We start from the raw sequence: 27,365 nt of genomic DNA, 5'->3' as shown, positions 1-27,365 counted from the left end.
TCTGAGAAGCTCTGACAGACGTCTAGAACCTCCTCCTTGAGGTTCCTTTGTTTTGCTTTCATTTTCTCATCTCGTTAGCCTCTCTCAGCTGTCATGTAGTTGCACTGATTGCATCCCTTTAAATCCTTTCCCATAGTGCATCACTTTGCGGTTTATACAACTTCCTGGAGTGTGTGTATGCTGTTCCTACTTCTGAGTCTTCTACAAGATAAGTTTTGTTCATTCATTTGTATTTTTCTGTTTGCTGGATCCCAGGTGACCCTGACTCCCTCCGTATCTAGTGTAGGGAGCCGGTGGTCGTGTCCCCTCACTATTATAGGGTGTTCAGGTGTTATACAGTCGAGGTACGAGGATATGCGATCATCTACCATTAGGATTTTCGCATAGGCTGAGCAGCCAGGGAGAGAGCCAGGTCTGATGCAGGGCTCTCCCTTTTTGTTCCTTAGTTTTGGATCCAGTCAGTCGTATATTCATTTTGTGTTTTCTAGTTTCCTGCACACCTTCCGTGACATTATAAACCGCCAAAACCGTCTCAAGCATGGATCCGGTTTCAACGCATGCAGGGTCTTTCATTGGAGGTAGCAGATCTCCGTAAGACTCTTTCTCAGTTTCAAGTGACCGGTTCAGCTTGCGTTCATGGAGTTTGTTCTGAGCCTAAGATCTCGCTCCCGGATACGTTCTCCGGGGGTAGTGAGAATTTTGTGCGTTTTAGAGAGGCTTGCAAACTCCATTTTCGCCTACTTCCCCATTCCTCTGATGATGAGGAACGGAGGGTGGGGATCATCATATCGCTGCTCAGGGATAACGCTCAGTCCTGGGCCTTTTCGCTGCCGGTGGGGGCACGGCCCCTCCGTTCAGTGGATGAATTCTTTTCAGCCCTGGGTCAGATATATGATGATCCGGATCGTATTGCTCTGGCTGAGTCTAGACTACGTCTTTTATGTCAGGGTAAACAATCCGCAGGATATACCTGTTTTTGCTATTGATTCCGCTCCACTTTCTCAGAAATCGTTAAAGGGCATAGTTCACAATATCCGTTTAATTGTGAGTGATGCTCATGTTGAGGATGTGTCATGTTTCGTCCTTAGCGGGTTGCCTACTCCTCTAGTGTTGGGGCTACCCTGGCTCACTAAACATAACCCCACCATTGATAGGCAAGCGAGGCAAATAAATGGTTGGAGTGACTTTTGCAGAGAGAATTGCCTCACGACATCTGTTTCTGAGGTTTCTACTAAGACTGTACCATCTTTTCTCTCTGAATTTTCGGATGTCTTCTCTGAGAGTGGAGTTCAGGATTTGCCCCCGCACAGGGAGTACGATTGCCCTATTAATCTCACCCCAGGCGCCAAGCTGCCTAAATCTCGTTTATACAATCTCTCCCAACCTGAAAGGGTCGCTATGCGTGCTTATATCTCTGAGAGTCTGAGAAAGGGACACATACGACCCTCGAAGTCACCTGTTGCCGCTGGTTTTTTCTTTGTTAAGAAAAAAGATGGTTCTTTAAGACCATGTCTGGATTTCAGGGAGCTGAACAGTATCACAATTCGTGACCCTTATCCGCTTCCTCTGATCCCGGACCTGTTTAACCAGATTGTTGGGGCTAAAGTTTTTTCCAAGTTGGATCTAAAAGGGGCATACAACCTGGTCAGGGTCAGAGAAGGAGACGAATGGAAGACGGCCTTCAATACCCCTGAGGGCCATTTTGAGAATTTGGTTATGCCTTTTGGTTTGATGAATGCTCCAGCCGTCTTTCAGCATTTTGTGAACAGCATTTTTTATCATTTAATGGGGAAATTTGTATTAGTGTATCTAGATGACATTTAGATTTTTTTTCTCCTGATTTCAAAACTCATAAGGAACACTTACGTCAGGTCTTGCTCATCCTGCGGGAGAATAAATTGTACGCTAAACTGGAGAAATGTGTGTTTGCGGTTCCAGAAATTCAATTTCTGGGGTTTCTTCTCTCCGCTTCTGGTTTTCGCATGGACCCCGAGAAGGTTCGCGCTGTGCTTGAGTGGGAGCTTCCTGAGAATCAGAAGGCGCTGATGCGTTTTTTGGGCTTTGCCAATTATTACAGGAAGTTTATTTTGAATTATTCCTCTGTTGTTAAACCACTCACTGATATGACTAGAAAGGGGGTAGATTTTTCCTCCTGGTCGGTAGAGGCGCGTAAGGCCTTTTCTAATATCAAGGAGAGTTTTGCTTCCGCTCCCATCTTGGTACAACCTGATATTTCTCTACCCTTCATAGTTGAGGTTGATGCTTCTGAGGTGGGTGTGGGAGCGGTCTTGTCTCAGGGTCCCTCTCCTGCCAAATGGCGACCGTGTGCCTTTTTCTCAAAGAAACTCTCCTCCGCAGAGAGAAATTACGATGTGGGAGATAGGTAGTTGTTGGCCATCAAGTTGGCTTTTGAGGAATGGCGCCATTGGCTAGAGGGAGCCAGACACCCTATTACCGTGTTTACTGACCATAAAAATCTGGCCTACTTGGAGTCAGCCAAGCATCTGAACCCGAGACAGGCCAGATGGTCTTTGTTCTTTTCCAGGTTTAATTTTGTTGTCATGTTCCGCCCTGGGGTTAAGAATGTGAAGGCGGATGCCCTGTCACGTTGTTTTCCAGGAGGTGGGAATTTTGAAGACCCGGGTCCCATTTTGGCTGAAGGTGTGGTGGTCTCTGCTCTTTATCCTGAATTGGAGGCAGAGGTTCAGGTAGCCCAGTCAGAGGCTCCTGATCTTTGTCCTCCTGGGAGGTTGTTTGTGCCTCTCGCTTTAAGACACAAGATTTTTAAGGAACACCACGATACTGTCCTTGCTGGGCACCCGGGGGCAAGAGCCACAGTGGATCTTATCGCTCGGAGATTCTGGTGGCCGGCGCTTCGTAAGTCGGTTAAGGGTTTTGTGGCAGCCTGCGAGACCTGCGCTCGTGCCAAAGTCCCTCATTCACGGCCATCAGGTCCTCTCTTTCCCTTACCCATTCTTTCCCGTCCTTGGACACATCTGTCCATGGACTTCATTACGGACCTGCCTCGTTCCTCGGGTAAGACTGTGATTCTGGTGGTGGTGGACCGTTTTAGCAAAATGGTGCATTTCATCCCTTTTCCTGGCTTGCCCAATGCTAAGACGCTGACTCAGACATTTATTGATCACATTGTCAAATTGCATGGTATTCCTTCAGACATAGTCTCTGATAGGGGCACGCAGTTTGTTTCCAGATTCTGGAAGGCTTTCTGTTCTCGCTTGGGGGTTCGGTTGTCATTCTCTTCTGCTTTCCACCCGCAGTTGAATGGCCAGACAGAGCGCGTCAATCAGAATCTGGAGACATATCTGCGCTGTTTTGTGGCGGAGAATCAGGAGGATTGGTGTTCTTTTTTGTCCCTTGCTGAGTTTGCTTTAAATAACCGTCGTCAGGAGTCCTCTGATAAGTCAGACTGGATGTAAGAGATATGTGGCACTAGATTTCCCTGTATGTTTTGTAGCGCTGTATGTAATGTTTTCCAAGAATGTTTTTAACAGTAGGGCTGGAGGGAAGGGGCTAAGTTAAGAATTCGGCATGAAAGGGGGGGGGGGGGGGTTGCCCTTTTTATTGCCACAAAGCACTGAGGGAAGGATATCCCAAGATCCAACAGCTATGCAACTGCTATTCACTGCTAAATCATGCCTGATCTCAGTGTACTTCCTTCCTCCTCCTCACCCTTTGCAGCCGGCCAGAACCGCAGGGGCAACACGTGAGGTGCACGGTGGGCCGATGAGGGGCCAAATAATAACACAGTTCATTGGTTTACTCACGGTTAGCAGAAAGCCTCCCTGGGCTGGCAGCACAGTGATGAGGAAGACAGCACGAAATCCTCCGGGGCACACTCTGTGTTAGGGAAGCACCAGCCTGGATGGAGGTCGATGTGCCCTTGGTGGTGTTTAGGGTGCTTGTGGTGGCTGGCTCCCTTGGTGTTTTTTGTCGTGATGCCAGTACCGTTAATGGTGGTACAACCAATGGTAAGAATGAAGTAGACAGTGGTAGGATACAACTCACAACTTTCACTGATGTTGGTTCCAGTTGCGGCATATACATCCAGACAGAATACAGTCTTTTGCAATTTAGAGGAATTCTGTTGATCCACTATTGATAGGTTTGGCTGGGTTTAGCTTAACTTGAAGGTTCTGTATATGTATTTCTGGTAGGTGACTTTGCTTCAGATTCCTTGTAAACCAGAGTAATTTGGTGAGGTTGCCTGTAATGCTTATTTGGTATGCTTAGTCCTTTTGTTTCTGTATCTTCCAAGCCCTTAAAACAGGTAGCTAATCTGTATTCTTCAATATATGGTGAGGCTGCCTGTAGATAGATTGTCCTCTACCATGTGCAAAGGTGCCCATTAAGCCTTAAGTAACGGCTGTTATCACCGATGTCTCTCTTTAGCTTGGTTATCTTCTTCCAGGGACGCAAATACTATCCTCTGGTTATAGTATCTAGGATCTAAGAGGGTCACAGAAGGAAAATTCTCTCCTGCGCCTCATACCTTGGCTTTACCTCATTTCTGCATCTGGCTTCACCCACTAATCTGTGGTGTGTAGCCTTAGTTAAACAACTGGCTCTGCTCTTCACTAACCTCTCCCACTAGGCCTGACCTAAGTATTTATATGAACTAAGTACTATCCCCATCTAGTGGTGGGATGTATAAATTACACCAGACCAGCCTATGAACAGGGATACAACAGGTGTTGTAATACCAAATGACATGCAATATGATAATGCTGTTTCACAGTAATTTTGCAGTTCCCACGTGTCCTGAGTGGGACGCTGCATACCCCCATGGTAAAATATGAGTCACCCTTGACGTTGGTAATATCTGAAGCTGTGGATCTCTAAGCCGATTTCTGTAATACACCAAATACACACCACCAAATATGCACATGTGAATATAAACATTGCAATATATTATCATGACTCTTCGATAACCTCCTGTAAATAAAGGGTTATGCACAAAAATAGATTCTAGGCAAATATATAAAATATATCACATACACTTTTTTTTCTTGGTAAATGTGTTGCGGCCAAAAATGGTGATTAAATATTGATCTCACATAAGGGCAGTAAAGTCCATGATATGGTTCAAAAGACAGAGTCTATACCTAAAATGGGGTATAAAACATGTATAAAACTTTCTAAAGTGTAAAAATTTTGTATAAAAAAGGATGAGCACAGAAAAGTCTTTCTGGGTAATACACTTTAAACGTTACGCTAACATAGTCCCTTGATAACCTGAAAATGGGGTAAAAAGGGGTTAAATAGCATAAAACACACAAATAAAGTGCAACTGTGATTCTTCTTTGGATTCAAGTGGAGTCCTTGCAAATACAACACAGAGAGGGGCTCAAAACAAAAACAATAAGAGAAGTCCTCTCAAACAAATGGCAGCTCCTGCTCCATATAAGTGGTTAGTAACGGCCTACTTTAATTGTAGGGATCTGAACAGGATGACACATCCGTAGGGATTGGACTTCCAGAATCCCATGAATCAGGGGAAGATACCTCCGGGTTTCCCTCCATTATCCGCTGTTTAGGAGTGGATGGCAAGTTCAGTTCCCTTTTCACCTTTTCAAAGACAGAGGGTTGTTCTTTTTTAATGTTGTAATTCAGCCCAATTTCAGGGTCAATTCTGGTTACAGGGTTTGATTCCTCTGGTGGATTTCTCATTACTGAAGAATTGGCTGATTCACCTTTACAGGTTGGGAATCCATGATGCTGTTGTACAGCTAGTTGCTGAAATAGAACTGCACAGTCCTCTACAACAATACTGAGGCTTTTTGGTTCGGGCCTTCTTCTCCTAACCCGTTCCCTCTGGGGTCTAGGTTCACTGACAGGGTCTTTGGTAACAATGGCGGGCTGCCATAGAATATTGGTACCTGCAAATCCCGTGGCATATTGGTTCTGAGTGCTGAGTGGCACATACTTTGCAGCAGGCTGCACGGGGGCGGTAGACGGTTCTTGGTCTAGATCCTCCCCAGACTCAGAGTCTTTGGCAAACTCCTGGGTCTCCGTGGGCTGTCCTGGCCGACGTACTGCAGTAGCGTAAGGTCCACATGTACCCTCTGCAGGGGTGAACTCCACTGTCTCATTGACATATAAACTATGTAGCCAACTAGGGAGCTCTTTTCTCTTCACAGACCGGCGATTTACGTAATAGTCCCCGTTAGTCTCCATTTCACGGATAAATCCAAATCCTCGCTGCTTACAGAAGTCGATAACTCGGCCCAATCTCCGTACCGGAACCGGGAAGTCTTTTACAGGTTCCTCTAGTAATTTACGAGTTAGACCCTCGTTATATTTCTTACAAGCATGGGTGCGCGAGAGTCGAGCTGAATTAATCTCCACAGCATGGAAAACCTCCCTGCAGGGGGTCTAAGCCATTCCCTAGTTCAATCAAATTTAGCAGACAGCTTGGAACCGGCGATTTATAAGGAATTATGAATCGCCCCTGCCATCGCAGGTGCAAACCAGATACATATTTGTGTCCCGGTGGCCACGATGAACATGCCCATGGTCTTAGTCTAGCGGTGGGATGCCAGGGAAGGGAGATATACATATCTCAGCACAGAAACCAAATAACGGTACCATGCTTGGACTCTAATTGTAGCCGAAACCCAGGCAGGTCTGTTGGTCCCAGAACCGTCTCCCTGTGACCTTCTGGCCTGAAGCTATGAAACCTAAAGGGTTTTGTGGGTCATTTGCTGCCAGTCCAGCAGAGGGGGGGGACCCCTCCCAAAGACCGGGAGTGGCGGGACCGGCTACAGGTTAAAAGGCTTGTGCCAGCAAGTTGGCGTGTCTTTTCTCTGAAGGAGGGTTACATCATGCCATGTGTTTAGGGGGACCTGCACCACTGCCCTCCATGTGAATACAGCAAAGGACTAACCATAACCCAAGGGAACATTCATCTACCCGGTAACTGACTTGAACTCTGTGTAATCCTGTTTGTACCATATTACCTGTATTTGTAACCTCAGACCACTGTATATATTCTTAGTGTATATTGTGTTATCTAGTGTGCCCTTAAGGCAAATGAACATATAATTTAATCTTGTGCTGTCTTGTATCTTGATCACGAATCCCCACGTCCGTGTTTCGGCCTAGTTCTAAGCTACGGGGGGGTTTCTCACCCTATATAATCCCGTTAGCGGACCGGGCTTATATCAAATGAGAAGCTGGTGGCAGATACCCGGGCTTAGAAAGTGCTGTTTCACTTTGGCAATGAAAAGGCTCTCTCAGCTTGTTGCCTCTCTGTGGCCACGTGGACAGGAGGTGTCGGTGTAAACTGTACCAAGCGGACCTTACATGCTCCTCTGAGAGGACGTAACATCACGCCATGGTAACCAGGGACCAGTGGCGTACCCAGGGTGTTTGGCACCCGAGGCGGGTCATTTCTCTGGCACCCCCCCCCCCAATACTTGACCACATACCTCTTACATCCAGAGACATCTCCTGTCATGTAGACCTTCTCTTTCCTCTTCTCCTCTGTTAGACTGCCATGACAAATTCAGTCACATCTCGTCTCTACAGAGTTTGTAACACAGACACGTTAGATTTCTCAATTTTTCCAACAACATCCCCATCCTGGTGTCCCCACAGTGTCATCCTGCTGCCACCCCCAATACTGTATCCACTGTGCTCCCCAATGTCCCAGGTACTATATTGCTGAAAAAATAGTGACCCTAATAGACATAATTGGGGTCATTTATCAAACTGGTTTAAAGTAGAACTGGATTTCCAAAAGAGCTGTCAAATATAAAAAGTGGAATCTGATTGGCTGCTATGGGCAACTAAGCCAGTTCTACTTTACACCAGTTTGATAAATTACCCCAAATGTCCCTATAGTGTCTACAGCAGCTATAATGTCCCCTAGAGTGCCCGGAGTAATAATACCACCCTCTATTGTGCTCCAGGTAATAATCCCTGTATAGTGTCCCCAGAAATAATAGAATGGCCCCTACAGTGCCTCCCCAATAGCAACGTCCCCCATACTGCCCCCCATACAGTAATTTCCCCCACACTGCCCCCATACAGTAATATCCTCCACACTGCCTCCCACACAGTAGTGTCCCCCACACTGCCCCCCACACAGTAGTGTCCCCCACACTGCCCCCCACACAGTAGTGTCCCCCACACTGCCCCCCACACAGTAGTGTCCCCCACACTGCCCCGCACACAGTAGTGTCCCCCACACTGCCCCCATACAATAGTGTCCCCCACACTGCCCCCATACAATAGTGTCCCCCACACTGCCCCCCACACAGTAGTGTCCCCCACACTGCCCCCCACACAGTAGTGTCCCCCACACTGCCCCCCCCACAGTAGTGTCCCCCACACTGCCCCCCACACAGTAGTGTCCCCCACACTGCCCCCCACACAGTAGTGTCCCCCACACTGCCCCCATACAGTAGTGTGGCGAAAATAACCTCACCACTGGGTTTTGGAGGGGCCTGTTTGCCAGCCTCTTGCTTCAGGATTATGGCCCATATACTAAGGCCCCTTTCACACGGGTGAGTATTCCGCGCGGGTGCGATGCGTGAGTTGAACGCATTGCACTCGCACTGAATCCTGACCCATTCATTTCTATGGTTCTGTTCACATGAGTGGTGATTTTCACGCATCACTTATGCGTTGCGTGAAAAATCGCAGCATGCTCCTCTTTGTGCATTGCGGTGCGATAATCCACGCAATGCAGGCCCCATAGAAGTGAATGGGGTTGCGTGAAAATCGCAAGCATCCGCAAGCAAGTGCGGATGCGGTGCGATTTTCACGCATGGGTTCTAGGTGACAGTCTATTCACTGTATTATTTTCCCTTATAACATGGTTATAAGGGAAAATAATAGCATTCTGACTACAGAATGCATAGTATAATAGTGCTGGAAGGGTTAAAAAAATAAAAAAGTTAACTTACCTTATCCTCTTGATCGCGTAGTTCCCGGTCTGTTCTTTACTAGCTGTGGGCTAAAGGACCTGTGGTGATGTCAGATCACATGCTCCATCACCATGGTGATGGACCATGTGATTGGAGCATGTGATCTGACATCACCACAGGTCATTTAGCCCACAGCTAGTAAAGAACAGACTGGGAACTACGCGATCAAGAGGATGAGGTAAGTTAACTTTTTTATTTTTTTAACCCTTCCAGCACTATTATATTATGCATTCTGTAGTCAGAATGCTATTATTTTCCCTTATAACCATGTTATAAGGGAAAATAATACAATCTTCAGAACATCAATCCCAAGCCCGAACTTCTGTGAAGAAGTTCGGGTTTGGGTACCAAACATGCGCGATTTTTCTCACTCGAGTGCAAAACGCATGACAATGTTTTGCACTCGCGCAGAAAAATTTTGCATTTTCCCGCAACGCACCCGCCTCTTATCCGGCCCAAAAACGTGACGCCTGTGTGAAAGAGGCCTAACTTTGAAGGAGAAGACAGACCGCAGAGCCTAAATCTGTGGAACTGTTTTGGGCAGGAAAGCTATGCTTGCGGTCGGCTAAATGTGACTTCCATGGAATTCGGGAACCCTTGCTCAGATCTGGGTGATTTTTGGATATGTTGTTCACCCAGATCAGAGCTATCCATGGATGTATAAGTTATGGGGATATGTTTGGTTTTGAGGTGTTTTCTGTGTTTTGGGGAAAAATGAATGTATAGTTTTTGTGTTTAAACTGTAAAACTGTAAAGGATTGGCTGCTATGTTATGTCCTCAGTTCCCAACCAGGTCCACGGGGGTGGTACCCTTGTTGGAACATGTGTATATAAGTCAATGCTGGTGTGTTCAATAAAGAGTTCCTGTTTTACCCTTCATCATGTTGAGGCTGGTGTTTGGGTAACTGATCGACTGGGAATTGCTATTAGCTGAAGATTTGCTATACTCCCCTGGCTGGCTATAACTACTAGCTCTTGTAAGAGCTGTTCTTGTTCATGGTTCCTGCTCTCTGGATTTAGGAGAGGTTCACCCACTGGAAGCTGAAGCCCGGTCTTGGGTCCAGCATGGGCGGAGGACGGTGAGACCCCAACCAAGCTGCGGCGGTCCGTGGGGTCTGCGGTGGTTCTGGTGTCAAGTTGAGTGCTTGGAGCCCTCGGGAAGCACTAGGAGCATCCATCAATGGAGGAACCCAGTCGGGGTGCCAGGAGATCCGTTACAGTGGTGGCAGCAGTGGGATGGCGTCCTAGTGTGAGAAGAAACAGCTCGGAGACAGTGGAGTATATTGAGGGCAATGCTAGTATCCGTCTGAAGCCCGGTCTTGGGTCCAGCGTGAGTGTAGGACGGTGAGACCCCAACCAAGCTGCGGCGGTTTGTGAGGTCTGTGGTGGTTCTGGTGTCAAGTTGAGTGCTTGGAGCCCTCGGGAAGCACTAGGAGCATCCATCAACGGAGGTACCAAGTCGGGGTGCCAGGAGATCCGTAAAGGCTCTCGAGTGGTATGTGATTTGCCACTCCCCCTGGATGGCTGAGCGCGACAGACCCGAGGGTGAGGATTATGATGGCCTTGGCCTGTTGTTTGAGTCCTTCGCAGAACCGGAGTTCGGAGATGCTGGAGAGTCTCGGTTCTGGGATATCTATGACTACAGGGAGGCTATGCATGATTGGGCTACAGCAAGAGAGGTGAGACAAGACCTGGCATCTCTAGTGACAATGGAGTGGGAGCTGGTGCAGGATTACCAATACTTCCGCAGCTCAATTAGGCCCCAATATACACTGCCGGAGAGCTGGGTTGCAGTTCCAGACCTGCAACCCTACAGCTGGGAAGACCTGACTGAAGTATCCCCTGCTTCAGTACCAGCTGCGGAGGTAGGGGACCTCATAGACTGGTCCTGGGGGGAACAACCCCATATGGCAGGTGGAGATGGGACCGAGGTCTCTCCACCAGCCCTACAGGGATGCTGGGCGGTCGGTCCTGCTCCCCAGCGGCAGTATGTTTTGCAGGGAGATAAGAACATAGTCTCTATTCTCCAGCGGCAGTGTACCTTGAAGGGAGAGGAGACAACCGGTCTCTCTCCCCAACCACAGGGGGACAGCACCCCTTACTCCGATGATGCAGATGGGACTGCAGTCTTTGCACCAGGCCTAAGAGGATGCTGGACCGCCGGTACAGATCCCCTACCAATACCGCAGGAATGCCAGAAGGAGGAGGTAAGTGATCCCTCCTCTCCACAGCTGATCCGCAACAAGGTCCTGGGGGTAGGATTCCCTGACCCCATCCCAGCGGAAGAGCTGGCATCTGGTCAGGGCGCAGTTGGCCTCTGCCCTCCCCTATCCTCTTTTCCAGAGGCTGACTCCCCACAGGCTACCCCAGCGGAAGAGCTGGCATCTGGGCAGAGCACAGATGGCCTCTGCCCTCCCCTATCCTCTTGTCCAGAGGGTGACTCCCCACAGGCTACCCCAGCGGAAGAGCTCGCATCTGGTGAGAGCGCAGTTGGCCTCTGCCCTCCACTATCCTCTTGTCCAGAGGCTGACTCCCCACAGACTAGCCTAGCTGATGCGCTCGCACCAGGGCAGAGTACAGCTGATCCCTGCCCACAAAGCAACCTCCACTCCAAGCCAGGGAGCAGCAGTGGCGAAAATAACCTCGCCACTGGGTTTTGGAGGGGCCTGTTTGCCAGCCTCTTGCCTCAGGATTATAGCCCATATACTAACTTTGAAGGAGAAAACAGACCGGCCACAGAGCCGAAATCTGTGGAACTGTTTTGGGCAGGAAAGCCATGCTTGCGGTCGGCCAAATGTGACTTCCATGGAATTCGGGAACCCCTGCTCGGATCTGGGTGCTTTTTGAATATGTTGTTCACCCAGATCAGAGCTATCCATGGATGTATGGGGATATGGGGATATGTTGGGTTTTGAGGTGTTTTCTGTGTTTTGGGGAAAAATGTTTTCTGCCTGTGAGTGATTAAGTTAGCCCATTATGTTTGGTAATTGTATCACAGGCAGAACCCATTGTGTTTTGGTGATTGTATTATGCTGATTGCGTCAAAGACAATGCCTATTCTGTTATTGAGTGCGTCACAGGCAATGCCATTGTGTTTGTTAATTGCGTCACAGACAATGCCATTGTGTTTGTTGAATGTATAGTTTTTGTGTTTAAACTGTAAAACTGTAAAGGATTCGCCGCTATGCTATGTCCTCACAGTTCCCAACCATGTCCACGGGAGTGGTACCCTTGTTGGAAAATGTGTATATAAGTCAATGATTGTGTGTTCAATAAAGAGTTCCTGTTTTACCCTTCATCATGTTAAGGCTGGTGTTTGGGTAACTGATCGACACTGGGTATTGCTATACGCTGAAGATTTGCTATACTCCCCTGGCTATAACTACTAGCTCTTGTAAGAGCTGTTCTTGTTCATGGTTCCTGCTCTCTGGATTTAGGAGAGGTTCACCCACTGGAAGCTGAAGCCCGGTCTTGGGTCCAGCATGGGTGGAGGACGGTGAAACCCCAACCAAGCTGTGGCGGTTCGTGGGGTCTGTGGTGGTTCTGGTGTCAAGTTGAATGCTTGGAGCCCTCGGGAAGCACTAGGAGCATCCATCAATGGAGGTACCCAGTTGGGGTGCCAGTAGATCTGTTACAGTAGTGTCCCCCACACTGCCCCCATACAGTAGTGTCCCCCACACTGCCCCCATACAGTAGTGTCCCCCACACAGTAGTGTCCCCTACGCTGCCACCACACAGTAGTGTCCCCCACGCTGCCCCCCACACAGTAGTGTCCCCTACGCTGCCACCACAGAGTAGTGTCCCCCACGCTGCCCCCACACAGTAGTGTCCCCCACATTGCCTAAATAGTAATTTCCCCCCCCCCGCATAGTAATCCCTCCCATAATAATTTGCCCCCCCCACAGTATGCCTCCATATCCCCCCCCCCCCACACACACATCCTCCTGTGGCACCCCCCTCATCTCCCCAAAAGTTGGCACATAAAATAAAATAAAAAAAAATTCCCCCACACAGTATTCCACCATATTTTCCCCCCTCATGTCCTCCTGTGTGCACCCCGGCCCCCTCATGTCCCCCAAAGTTGGCACATAAAAGAAAAGAAAAAAAAACTAAAAAAAAAACTAAAAGCTGAATACTCACCTGCGCTTGCTCGCCTGTGCTGGGATTTCACTACCGCATAGGCTTCAGGCCTACTAAGCCTGGAGCCTATGGTCGTGATCGGCGGCGGGGCAGGGAACTATGCGCTCTGCTCGCTGCCCCGCCGCACTATGTGGGTTTCAGCGCTTCAGCAATGAGCGCTTCCATCTGTTTTGATGGAAGCGCTCATTGCTTCTGGGCCTGCTGGCACCCCCGTGAGAGCCGTCTCCCGGGGCGGACCGCCCCCCCCCCGGGCACGCCACTGCCAGGGACCATACCGCGTCTCGTGAGCTCGACGTAGTTGACGTCAAGCGGGCACGAGGGGTAGTATCCATCACAGTACCAATGTGCATGAGGCTTGTATATTCACTTGTTGCATATGACTGTTAGGGCTCCTTCACACAGTATATTTTTATTTTTATTTTTATTTTTTTATCCTTTGGCACCACAGCCGGCTTTCTTTTTTTTTGTAGTAATTTTGTTTTATCCCTGCCAAGCTGATGATGTTGGGGGAGAGAGGAATCAGGTAAACTGAATTTTTGCTGGATCTATTTGTTTTCTCGGGAGGTTAACCGCCTCTTAGAGTGTCTGACAGTGTCTCTCCTCTCTCCCAACTGACAACAAAATGCATGCTTGGCCAAACTAAATGTGTATATGTATGGTGGAGTCAGGCGGGAGTTAGGAGATATAGCTGTTGGCTGAACCTGACCGCTATTGCATACCAATAACTTAAAGAGGTTCTCTCCTGTTACAACCTAACAATGAGGGATACATATAAAAGTTAATGTCTACCTATTACCACATCCACGTCAACAATATTGCATATCTTTGCAAACCACCACTCTTCTATAATCCGACTGTATCTGTACATCCAATATAATACAAGTGGTCCCACAAGTTACAAAATGAAATGGTTCCAGAACAACAATTTTTTGTTGAAACCATTTTAACTTGATACAGTAACTCAATGTAAAACTGGTAAGAGCAGGACAGAAGATGTAGTACCACCGCTGAAGACAGGCGCTACTAGACAGACAATACAGGTGTTTTACCAGTGAAATGGACATGTTGATTGGTTGAATCTTCCATACAATCAAATGAACCACAGATCAGCAGTGTCTGAAACCCTAGTTTCAAGTTACAATAGTCTTTCCTGGGCCATCGTATGTTGAATTATATATTGTATACTGAGGCCATTGTAATTTGAGAGACCACTGTATTCGTAAGAGAATTTTCAATGAGAAATGGTATAGGAAAGGTTAATTTTATTCTTTATTGTTTGTTAAAATATGCATAATGCATGTCTCTTAGGCTACGGTCACATCACCGTTCAGCCTTTCCGTTCTCCTGCTCCGTTTAGGGGCAGGAGAACGGAAAGGACGGATAAGCACATAACTGACACCAAACTGAGTCAAACGGAGCCCTTAGGACCCCATAGACTATAATGGGGTTCGTTATGTTTCCGCTCAGATGATGATTTTTAAGCGGAGACAAAAGTCCTGCATGCACAACTTTTGTCTCCGCTTAAAAATCATCTTCTGAGCGGAAACATAACGGACCCCATTATAGTCTATGGGGTTCTAAGGGCTCAGTTTGACTCAGTTTGGTGTCAGTTATGTGCTTATCCGTCCTTTCCGTTCTCCTGCCCCTAAACGGAGCAGGAGAACGGAAAGGCTGAACGGTGATGTGAACGAAGCCTAAACCGTGCCCCTTGTCTCAAGTGAGGTGCAACAAGTTTCTGAAAAACCTGATAAATGGTAAACAAATCAAAACTGTCTAAATAAAACAAAAACTGGTTTGTCAACACAGCAAGCAATAAGAGTGGCTTTCAAGGCAGATTTTATAGTTTTACATCTTATATTTTATTCTTTTGATAAAATTTTACACCTATAGTTTAGATGACAAGTTCCTCATTGACGTTTATATTCGTATATTTGAGTGTTTACGGCAACACTGGAGTTTAGGATTTTTTTTCCTCTAAAATGAGGAAAATTGGCTTCTATCTCATGAAAGTTTTTTTGCCTTCCTCTGGATCCACTTTGCAGGGGAACAGGCTGAACTGGATGGACGTACTGTATGTCTCTTTTCAGCCTATTTTAATACGTTACTATTAGTGTTAGGCAAGCATGCTCGGCCGAACACCTTTTTCACACAAGCATCGCGATGCTCGGCACATCGCGGTGTTCGGCCGAACACCGAGTGTGCTTGAGCGCTATGCTCGAGTCTCCATCCGGGGAACTAGTGCCACTCACTGTAATGCTGTAGCTATGTTGGTTACTGGCATTACAGTGATTGGCTGGCCAGAACGCGTCATCGGGTGCTATATAGCACCCGATGACACGTGGTTCAGCTCAGGGTGAGCTGCAGCAGAAGGGACAGATAATTGAGGGAGAGGAATTGTGTTTTTTTAGGGAGTTTTGAGTGTTAAAAGGTGTTAGAGACCCAACAGTCCTTTAAAGGACTATTGTTTTATCTGGCTGCGAAATATATTAGCGCAACGTGCGCTAAATTGCGTGCAATTGTTTGGCTGCTAGTGACAGCAGCGACATTACCTGCACTACATATCCTGTATAACGTTGGCCGCTGGTAACAGCAGCGACATTACCTGCACTACATATCCTGTATAACGTTGGCCGCTGGTAACAGCAGCGACATTACCTGCACTACATATCCTGTATAACGTTGGCCGCTGGTAACAGCAGCGACATTACCTGCGCTACATCTCCTGTATAACGTTTGCGCATCATAAATATCATTGACATTCAGTTACATTTTTTCGCCGCTGGTGACAGCGACATTACCTGCACTACATCTCCTGTATAACGTTTGCACATCCTAAATATCTGTGACATTCTGTGTACTTTATTTGCGTATACACTTACAAAACCTGCGCTACTGTACGTGTGACACAGTTGCAAGCATATATACCATTTTATATGCTCAAGGCGAGCCGTAAGGGACAGGGAAGTGGCCATGCTGCTGATGGTGCACGCAGAGGTTGTGGCCCTGGGTGTGGAGAAACTGTGCCTGCTGCCAGAGCACAAGAAACACACTCATCCACAATACCTAGCTTCATATCCCAGTTTGCAGGGAGGCGCAGGACACCACTCTCAAAGTCACACCAGTGTGACCAGGTGGTCGGTTGGATTGCAGGAGATAATGCTTCCAGTCGGTTAAGCACCATCCTGTCTTCCACAAAGTCCAGTCTCAGTAGCCAAGAGTCTGGTCAACAGAATCCTCACCCTGATTTTCCTTCCTTCCACCATGGAGAGTCTTGGCAAACAAGTGATCCCGCACTCGGATATTCCGAGGAGCTCTTTTCATCGCCATTTATTGATTTGGCCCTCTCGCCAAGCCCGCTTGAAGAGGGACATGAGTAGATCTTGTGCACTGATTCCCAAACTCTTGAGCATCCACAGTCAGGAAAAGATAATGGTGGGGAACGGCAATTAGTGTTTCACAAGGTGGATGATGATGATAAGACAAAGTTGCCAATAAGTCAACTGCAATTAGTGTCTCAAGTGGTTCATGATGATTATGAGACACAGTTGTCAATAAGTGAGGTTCTTGTTAGGTCAACAAGTCAAGAGGATGACCAGAGTGAGGAAGTGGAAAAGGAGGTGTGGACGATGAAATCACTGACCCAACTTGGGAAGGTGGCAAGCCGAGCGAGGACAGAGGGGGAGGGATCCGCAGCACCGCAACAGGCTGAAAGAGGCAGTGGGGTGGCAAAAGGGAGAAGGCGGGCCACACCAAACAGGCCCGCAGCTGTTCCCCGGAGCACCCCCTTGCTGCAATCTACCTTGCCAAGAGGTAGGTGTTCCGCAGTCTGTCGCTTTTTTGAGGAAAGTGCAGACGATAAAAGAATTGTCATTTGCAACCTGTGCCGTATCAAAATGAGCAGGGGCGTGAACACTAGCAACCGCACCACCACCAGCATGATCCACCACATGGCATTAAAGCACCCTAATAGGTGGGCCGAACACCTGGTTCTACAATCAGTGTCTGCGGGTCACACCACTGCCCCATCTTCCCCTGTGTTAAGTGCTGGCCAATCCCCTGTCTAAGATGCAGGCCCGGATGCCTCCCGCCCTGCACCAGGACCTTTGCAAGCACCATCAGCTAGCACATCCACTTCTGTGTCCCAGCGCAGCGTACAGATTTCCATACCCCAGGCCTTTGAACGAAAGCGCAAATACCCAGCCACCCACCCACAGGCCATAGCATTAAATGCGCACCTTTCCAAATTGCTGGCCCTGGAAATGTTGCCATTTAGGCTTGTGGACACTGAGGCTTTCCGCAGCCTGATGGCGGTGGCGGTCCTTCGTTACTCAGTCCCCAGACGCCACTATTTTTCCCGGTGTGCCAACCCCGCCTTACACCAGCATGTGTCCCGTAACATCACCGGTGCCCTGACCAACACAGTTATTCGGAAGACCCGCTTAACGACTGACACATGGATAAGTGCTTTTGGCCAGGGATGCTACATTTCCCTGACGGCACACTAGGTGAATGTTGTGGAGGCCGAGAGCGAGTCGTACCCTGGGATGGCAACAGGCCGTGCTGAAACGAATTTGCTTAGGTGACAAATAGCACATCGCCGCAGAGCTATAAGGGACCAGACTGAGCTCTGGCTGTCGCCCCTCAACCTACAACCAGGCATGGTTGTGTCTGATAATGGCCGTAACTTGGTGGCAGCTTTGGACCTAGGCAAGCTCACACTCATACCATGCCTAGGCCACGTGTTCAACTTAGTGGTTCAGCGGTTTCTCAAAACCTACCCAATTTGCCTGAGCTACTGGTGAAGGTGCGCCCATTTCCGAAAGTCAACTACAGCTGCCACCGGTCTGGCAACGCTGTAGCAGCGCTTGCAATTGCCAGCTCACCGACTGTTGTGCGACGTGAGCATGCGCTCCACATGTTGGCCAGGCTTTGTGAGCAGCAGAGGGCAGTAGTAGAATACCAGCTGCAACATGGTTTTTGCCTTTCCAGTCAGCTTCCGCTCTTCACAAATGACGAGTGGGCATGGATGTCTGACTCTGTGAGGTTTTGCGCAACTTAGAGGAATCAACACAGATGGTGAACGGCGATGCTGCTATTATAAGCGTAACCGTCCCACTTCCATGTCTACTGAAACGCTCGCTGCTCACAATGAAGGCAGACGGTTTGCATGTGGAAGAGGTGGACATGGGGAAGACAGTACACAGGGTGATTGCCAGACCACCCTCAGTTCGTCTTCTCATCGCGAATTGGATGATGATTAGGAGGAGCAGGAGGAGTTGGAGACCCGTGACCCTCGCGTTATACGCATTTTGGCCAACACCAATTACTGGTTGTTCACCCTTCTTGACCCCCACTACAAAGTGAACTTCTCATCTCTCATTCCTGTGGTGGAGAGGACTAGCAAAATGGTGCAATACCAGAAGGTCCTTGTGGAAAAATTGCTCCAAAAATTTCTGGCTGACAACGCTGGCAGCAGAGTACGTAGTTCCTTGGGCAACCGAGGAGGGGAGATGAGGGCAACACACAGCAGTTCCAACAGAGGCAGGGCCACACTTTCCAAGGCCTGGGACAGTTTCATGACACCCCGCCAGCACCATCACCCTGATGAGCGGCCTAGTGTCACAAGGAGGGAAAAGTTTTAGAAGATGGTGAAGATGTACGTAGCAGACCGTGTCAGCGTCCTCAGTGATCCCTCTGTGCCTTACAACTATTGGATGTCAAAGCTGGACACGTGGACGAACTGGTGCTCTACGCCTTAGAGGTGCTGGCCTGCCCTGCTGCTAGCGTTTTGTCAGAGCGGGTATTTAGTGCTGCTGGGGGCATAATAACTGAAAAGCGCATCTGCCGTCAACTGAAAATGCTGACAGGTTGGCTCTCATCAAAATGAACGAGGGCTGGATTGCCCCTGACTTCTCTACTCCACCACAGGAAAGCGACTGAACATAAAGGCACTTTGAATTTGGCTTTTATGGTGTATTGAATACACTGTATTCCCATGCACCCCTTCCACCACAAAAAAGGGTATATGGTTCAAACTTCCTTTACTCGTCCTCCTCCTCCATCATATCAACATGCTTATTAGGCTGCCCTCGCTCCTAATGTTTTAGAGGGTCAGCTCAGCAGCAGGACCTTGCTCCTAATGTTTTAGAGCAGGGGTGGCAAACCTTACAGACACTAAGAGCCAAAAAAAATAATAATAACGTATGACTACCAGGAGCCACAAGCTATACATTTACACGCGAGTCACCATATTTTTCGCCCTACAAGATGCACCTAGGTTTTAACAAAAAAGAATAAGAGAAGAAAAAAAGATTTTTCATCTGATCTGAGGTCTGCTAAAAATATTTTTTCTTATTTTTCATTAGCAGATCAGATCAGACTCCTAAGGCTACTTTCACACTTGTGTTCGGGGCTCCGCTTGTGAGTTTCGTTTGAAGGCTCTCACAAGCGGCCCCGAATGGATCCGCCCAGCCCTAATGCATTCTGAGTGGATGCGGATCCGCTCAGAATGCATCAGTCTGGCACCGTCTGTCCTCCGCTCCGCTCAGCAGGCGGACACCTGAACGCTGCGGAGGCAAACAGATCCGTCCAGACTTACAATGTAAGTCAATGGGGACGGATCCGTTTGAAGTTGACACAGTATGGCTCAATTTCCAAACGGATCCGTCCCCCATTGACAAATTTTTTATTTATTTTTTTGTTTTGTTCATGGTAATGCAAACGGATCCGTTCTGAACGGATCTAAGCGTTTGCATTATAGGTGCGGATCCGTCTGTGCAGATACCAGACGGATCCGCTCCGAACGCAAGTGTGAAAGTAGCCTAAATCAGATCCCCAATCCTCATCTGACCTCCAAATCAGACCCCCAAAATAAAAACCCCAGTGCTCGGATCAGACAACACAAATCAGACTCCCAGTGTCAGACCCTCAGTGCTCAGATCCCCCCCCCCCCCCATGTTCAGATCTCCCCCCCCATGTTCAGATCTCCCCCCTTCTCAGATCTCACCCTCCATGCTCAGACCTGACCAACCCATGCTCAAACAAGACCCCCCATGCTCAGATCTGCCCCCCATGCTCAGTGCTCAGATCGGCCCCATGCTCAAATCTGAACCCCCATGCTCAGATCCCCCCAAGGCTCAGATCTGACCCCCCATGCTCAGATCAGACCCCATGCTCAGATCAGACCCCCATTGCTCAGATCAGGACCCCCACATGCTCAGATCAGACCACCATGCTCAGATCAGACCCCCATTGCTCAGATCAGGACCCCCCCATGCTCAGATCAGAGCCTCCCATGCTTAGATCAGACCCCCATGCTCAGTTCTATAATTAAAAAAAATATATCTTCCCTCTCCTGATCAGGCAATGGACTCCTGCTCGGGCACCTGCTACTCTGCAGGTCTGACACGCTCTCCACAGTGACCTGACGAGCACAACGTGAGATCATAGCACGTGTCTCCACGTACTACGTTCTCACACTGTGTGCATCAGGATGTAGTGGAGAGTGAGCTGGAGCTGCAAAGTAGCAACAGTGCCCGATCAGGAAGAGAGATCCGAGCATGGGGTGGAGAGTGAGACGCCTGACTGCTTCCCGGCTCCACAGCTAGAGCCGCAAGTGAAGAAGCAAAGAGCCACAGGTTGGCCACCCCTGTTTTAGAGGGTCAGCTCAGCAGCAGACCCTCACCTCTAATGTTTTAGAGGGTCACCAGCACGCCCTTTCCCATAATGTTTTAGATGGTCAGATCAGCAGCAGGCCCCCGCCCCTAATGTTTTAAATGGTCAGCTCAGCAGCAGGCCCTCGCCCCTAATGTTTTAGAGGGTCAGATCAGCAGCAGACCCTCACCCATAATGTTTTAGATGGTCAGATCAGCAGCAGACCCTCACCCCTAATTTTTTAGATGGTCATCTCAGCAGCAGACCCTCACCCCTAATGTTTTAGAGGGTCAGTTCAGCAGCAGACCCTTGCCCCTAATGTTTTAGAGGTTCAGCTCAGCAATAGACCCTCACCCCTAATTATTTAGATGGTCAGCTCAGCAGCAGACCCTCACCCCTAATGTTTTAGATGGTCAGATCAGCATCAGACCCTCACCCCTAATGTTTTAGATGGTCAGATCAGCAGCAGACCCTCACCCCTAATTTTTTAGATGGTCAGCTCAGCAGCAGAACCTCAACCCTAATATTTTAGGTCAGATCAGCATCAGACCCTCACCCCTAATGTTTTAGATGGTCAGATCAGCAGCAGACCCTCACCCCTAATTTTTAGATGGTCAGCTCAGCAGCAGAACCTCAACCCTAATATTTTAGGTCAGATCAGCATCAGACCCTCACCCCTAATGTTTTAGAGGGTCAGATCAGCAGCAGACCCTCGCCCCTAATTTTTTAGATGGTCATATCAGCAGTAGGCCCTCACATCTAATGTTTTAGAGGGTCAACAGCAGGCCCTTGCTCCTAATCACCAGCAGGCCATCAATCATAATTTTTCAAGGGTGTGTATGATGCCCTCCTTTGTGTGTAATAAAGGGTGTATTGGAGTGCCAGTTCCGTGTAATTTTTGGCAGCCCTTTCACTTAGTGCATAGGCTTTATGAGTGTAGGAATCCCACTACATGAAAAATTGTACCACAATGTGAATGAGGCCCTCCTATATGTGATATACAGGTTGTATCGGAGTGCCTCTTCCTTGTAATTTTTGGCAGCACTTGCACTTTATATACAAGTAAATATACAGGCAAGAATGTTTCCTAACAATTTTTCCTCTAAAATCGATTTTATCTTCGGTTTGGTGCGTATTATTGTCAGTCCGTAAAAGTGGCGTACTACTTGGATAACATCGTTCCCAGCAGCGACCTGTGAGTACAAGATGCATCCAGACATCCTCCCCATGCTGTTCTCGAGCCATTTCAGTGGTGTGTCCATCAATTTCTGACCTTTTCCTATGAACCAGACACCCTCCCCTCTTCAGAGCAGGGGGTGCCTGGTTCAATGCTCTGGTTCTCCCATTGACTTCCATTGTGCTCGGGTGCTCGGGTGCTCTGTAGAGCACCCTAGCATCCCGAGGTGTTCTACTCGAGCACCCGAGCACTTTGGTGCTCGATCAACACTAGTTACTATGTAACACTGAGCTACAAATGAGGAAAAATTACAGAATGTAGAAGTCAGCAAGTTGGTACAAAAAGTTTATTTAGTAACAGGTTTGTAAACATTTGAGGTAAATTAACATTTACATCAACTTGTCCTTACAGAATTTAATACACGAGGCACTTCCTTAAAGACAGCACTTTAAACAATCTTGCTGCTTTCTTTGATATTAAAAGTCCCTGACTGCCCAGAAAGACTATTTCCTTTTCTTATGAGGTTTTGGTAATGAAATGACAAACATCTGTTAGGTAACATTAAACCTCTTTATAAGCTTTCAGCTGTAACACAAACCTTTATTTGTAAATCAATGTATGTTCCCAAATTACAGTATTCATATAAATGTTGCAGGTGGGCTGAAATTATACCATTCTTAGACTAAAGTATTCCCATACACTTAGAATATATGTTCTTGACTTAAAGGGGTTTTATGGGAAAAATATACATAACCTGTCCTTAGAATAGAGCAGGGATGCATAACCTGCAGCCCCCCAGCTGTTGTAAAACTACAACTCCCACCATTACCTGCTGTAGGCTGTCTGGGCATGTTGAGAGTTGTAGTTCTGTAACAGCTGGAGGGCCACAGGTTGAAATAGAGCATAGTCTCTCTGATCCCCGAGACGCCTACCAAACATCGGAATGAAGGGGCAGCAGTGCTCACTTGAAATGTACTGTTGATCGGTGGCAATCCCGGGGGGTTGGAGCCCTAACCTATGCAAACTAGTTTATTCCTAGAAAAAAAACTTTAAATAGAGAAATGGAAAAGATACCCCGGCTTTTGCAAAACAGTTTCTTGCATGGGGGAAAGGCTTATTTCTTAAAAACAATAAGCAAGTCATTAACTACATGCAACGTTCCGACATACTGTAGGTCATGAACGGCTATGACATTGCCTTGTCTCCAAATCTTTGAGCTTCATTTGAAAGTATACAGGAGTGGGCCACACAGCTAGAACCACCTGAGAATGTGTGGACTTGTTATCACTTCATTGTACATTATATACAAAAGGTCAGGTTACTAATATGGTTCTTAACTAGGGATGAGCGAACCTGGTGAAGTTTGGGATTGCAGGGTTCTGCCGAACTTCAGGTCAAAGTTCAGGTTCGGGACCCGAACTTGACCCGAACCCCATTTACTTTTATGGGATCCGGGATTAGGTTCGAGTTCGGGTCAAGTTCGGGTTATGAACATGGGGTTATGAACATGGTTATAACGAAAAATAATAGCATTCTTAAGACAGAATGCTAAATAAAATGGACATTGAGGGGTTAAAAATAATTAAAAAACTCACCTCATCCACTTGATCGCGCAACCTTGATTCTATCTTCATTTTAGCAGGACCTGCGGTGACGTCACCGCGCTCACCACATGGTGAGCGCACTGAAGTCACCGCAGGTCCTTTTGCAGGTCCTGAAGAAAGAAGACGTGCGCGATCAAGGCTGCGCGATCAAGTGGACGAGGTGAGTTTTAAAAAAAAATTTTAACCCCTCAATGTCCATTTTATTTAACATTCGGTCTTAAGAATGCTATTATTTTCCGTTATAACCATGTTATAACGGAAAATAATTAAATCATTCGAACACCGAACCTGAACTTCAGTGGAAAAGTCCGGGTTTGGGTACCCGAACTCGCAAAGTTCAGTACGAACCCGAACTTTGCAGTTCGGGTTCGCTCAACCCTATTCTTAACTCAAAAATATATCCTCTAATGTTATGAAAATATGGAATAAATCGATTTTGTAATAGATTATTGGTATTTTATTATCTGCATAATCCATTGTAGCTCTGAAAGACTCTATATGAATTTTAGGAAACGGCATTAAACTGCTGAAAATATAATACAAACATATAGCTGTGGGAAAACTGTTGCTACCAAGGTGCAAATAAGAAAAACAACTGTAAAACATAAGGTAAATTAATGCAATAGTAATAGATTTAATGGGCTACACATTAAGGACTATTATTTTCTCTTTGAATTTTTTAATCTACCGTATATAGGTCCAGGTTTTGTGCAGATCATTTTCTTAATATAGCTATATTATCTGTGAAACTATGGTTACCTGCAGTCACCACTAGAGGGACCTTCCCAGCTTTCTGCATACAGTTTAATTATTAAATTCAAAGTGTAACGGTATGCCATGAGCTCCTCTTACAGGTATCTGAAATTCATTTTTTAACTATATTTTTTGGAGCTCTACCTAAAAACATGGAGCTCAGACCACTATAAAGATATTTTTAAAACATTTTTAGCATACCATGATGCTAAAAAGGTGGTTAAAAGTGAACATTCACTTTGAATTATAGATTTTTTTAATTTAAAATAAAGAAATAAAAAAATTAGCTAGATATAATATTATTAAGTTAAACCATATAAATATTGGGAATTTTATTTTAAACTGTAGTCCCCAAAATATAAATGTTTGAACTACTCACTCTGATACTTTTTGGGTTTTATTTGATTTGTTATCTAAATAAAATGACTTTATTCTTAAAACTACAGAAAACATAAATTAAACATGGCTAATTCACAAAAGCATAAGATTAAACCAACACAGGGAAGATGGTGCAACAAATGATATTCTGGTCTTTAAAGGGGTTGTGTCACTTCAGCAAATGGCATTTGTTATGTAGAGAAAGTTAATACAAGGCACTTACTAATGTATTGTGATTGTCCATATTGCCTCCTTTGCTGTCTGGATTCCTTTTTCCATCACATTATACACTGCTTGTATCCAGGAGTTATGACCACCCTGCAATCCAGCAGTGGTGGTCGTTCTTGCACATTATAGGAAAAAGCACCGGCCTCTCTAGGCCGCCTCATGTCTGTGCTGCAGTGGTGGTCGTAACCATGGAAACGAGCAGTGTATAAAGCGATGGAAAAATGAATCCAGCCAGCAAAGGAGGCAATATGGACAATCACAATCCATTAGTAAGTGCCTTGTATTAACTTTCTCCACATGATAAATGCCATTTGCTGAAGTAAGATAACTCCTTTAAGTCTAAATGTACTGTCTTATAACTGAAGAGCTCCTGTGTTTTTAGGATCTATGCGTTTTAGGCCAATATTGCCAAATTTCTATATTTATACTAATGTAAACTTCAAAATCTGCATTTTGTCCAAATGTGCAATTAATAAATGAAATAGATAACTGTAACATTTTCAGAAACCAAAATTACAAATATATTGCACACATTTTACAATAAAAATTGGTGCAAATAAAGCATGAGCATTTGAAATGTAAAGCCATAATATATTACGGTAGAGTAAAATAATTTAGTTAATTTCATCATATTTCATAGGCTTTTTTTTTTTTTATGATTTATCATAGTGAATCATATATCATAGTATCATAGTGAATCATGCAGCTGTAGTGACTCTTACACTGATGATTTATGGCAGCTAAAAGCAGACACGATTCTACTATAGGTATAGCTTCAAAAAGTTTTTTTTTGTGAAAGCGTCAAATCACAAAAATGTTTCTTCATAAAAAAAGTTAATTCATGATTTGTCGGGAACATACTGCATTACTTATCATTTTCAAAAGTGCAACTCTTTCTATACTTTAGAAGTTTAAAACAATTCAACGTTCGATCTAAGTAGGTAGGAATCTTCAAACAGCCCACCTGTTCACACAACCAGTAGAATAGTTCCATGATCCTTACCTAAGGGTAACTTCAGCTACCATTGTGTATTAAAGACAAATGACCCGAAAACATGACAAGAATTTCTATCCAGTGACCTATCTTGAAAAAATATTTAATGTATATTATGACATTGTTTGTTCCAATAGAAGACATCATTGTTTAAAATAGCAATATGCGTTACTTTCCACTAATTGCTATGTTTACTTCATCTTCCAAGTACCACTGATGATGATGAGATTTCTCAGCAGTATTCTGCCACAGCAATCTTCTGACTTATACAAGACATCTTCCTTTTGTTAGATCAGCTGATCTAAGTAAGACATAGCTATCGAAGTTGTTGGAGGGTATTTTGTGGCAGAAGATGTTTCAGTATAAACCATGTGTTTGATGTTGTCTATATGGAGTGAATAGCTTAATCTTATTTATAGCTTTATACTTTGTGTCACTTTGCTGTTACTGTATCATACAAAATTAATAACATGCAAACTGTGAGTTGTCGATTTTACTTTATATTACATATTACAAATAATAATGCCATCAAATGAAAGATTGATAAATAACATGGTGGATTGACTTAAAGGGAACCTGTCCCTGGTACTATACAGCTTCACTGAGACCCACTGTCTGTCACTTTTGACCCACAGTCTGTCACTTTTGAGCCATCCGTCAGTGCTTATATTGTACTGACATGCCGAACCTCACAGTGTGCACCAGTGCTGTGAGGGAGATGAGTCCAATGAGACTCGCAAGCCCTGCCTTCTCAGAAAGGCAGTGCTAGCGAGTCTCATCGGACTCATCTCCCTCCCAGTGCTGACGAACACTGTGAGGTTTGGCTTGTCATTGCTATAAAAATACTGACGGACGGCTCAAAAGTGACAGACCACTGAAATCGGTTGGTCTGTCACTACACCATATTTCCCTACATGTAGGTAGCGTAGGACAGGTTCCCTTTAAGTACATTTTTCCTTGAGATATAGTATAGGTCATATATAGGTTATACAGGGTATTCATTTCTACATTTGAAGACATGTGCGAACACTACTCATTTCAAGGGCTTTTATCATCACAGACAGAAAAACAATGTGCTTTTATGGGGAGGCCGCACGGTTGGGCTTGTAGGATATCCCAAAAGTCTGCGATCAATGTTTGTGATGAGACAAAACTTCAGATTTGCCTTCTCGACTCTCCTAATTTACATTATTGCACCTAGAATAAATGGAAATGTAAAAGTATATCAGTAGTAATAAGTCAGAGCAACTGGACTTGTATATTCTTTTCTATCTTGAAAAAATTTCGCTGGTTTTCTCAATTAGAATGGCTTATACGAGAAATCTCCAGCATTACCGGTGATTCGTGCTTCATTCATGGAGGTAAGATGTTCATTGTATTTGCATAACTGTAGATACTAGGTGTGATTAAACTGCCTCAGGGAGGTGTTAGAACAGCAATGTAAGTGGCAGACAACAGTAGTTAATGCTGGAGATTTCCCATACAAG

The sequence above is a fragment of the Bufo gargarizans genome, chromosome 3 (genome assembly GCF_014858855.1).
Source record: "Bufo gargarizans isolate SCDJY-AF-19 chromosome 3, ASM1485885v1, whole genome shotgun sequence".
NCBI classification, from domain to species: domain Eukaryota; kingdom Metazoa; phylum Chordata; class Amphibia; order Anura; family Bufonidae; genus Bufo; species Bufo gargarizans.
This window is presented reverse-complemented; position numbering follows the sequence as displayed.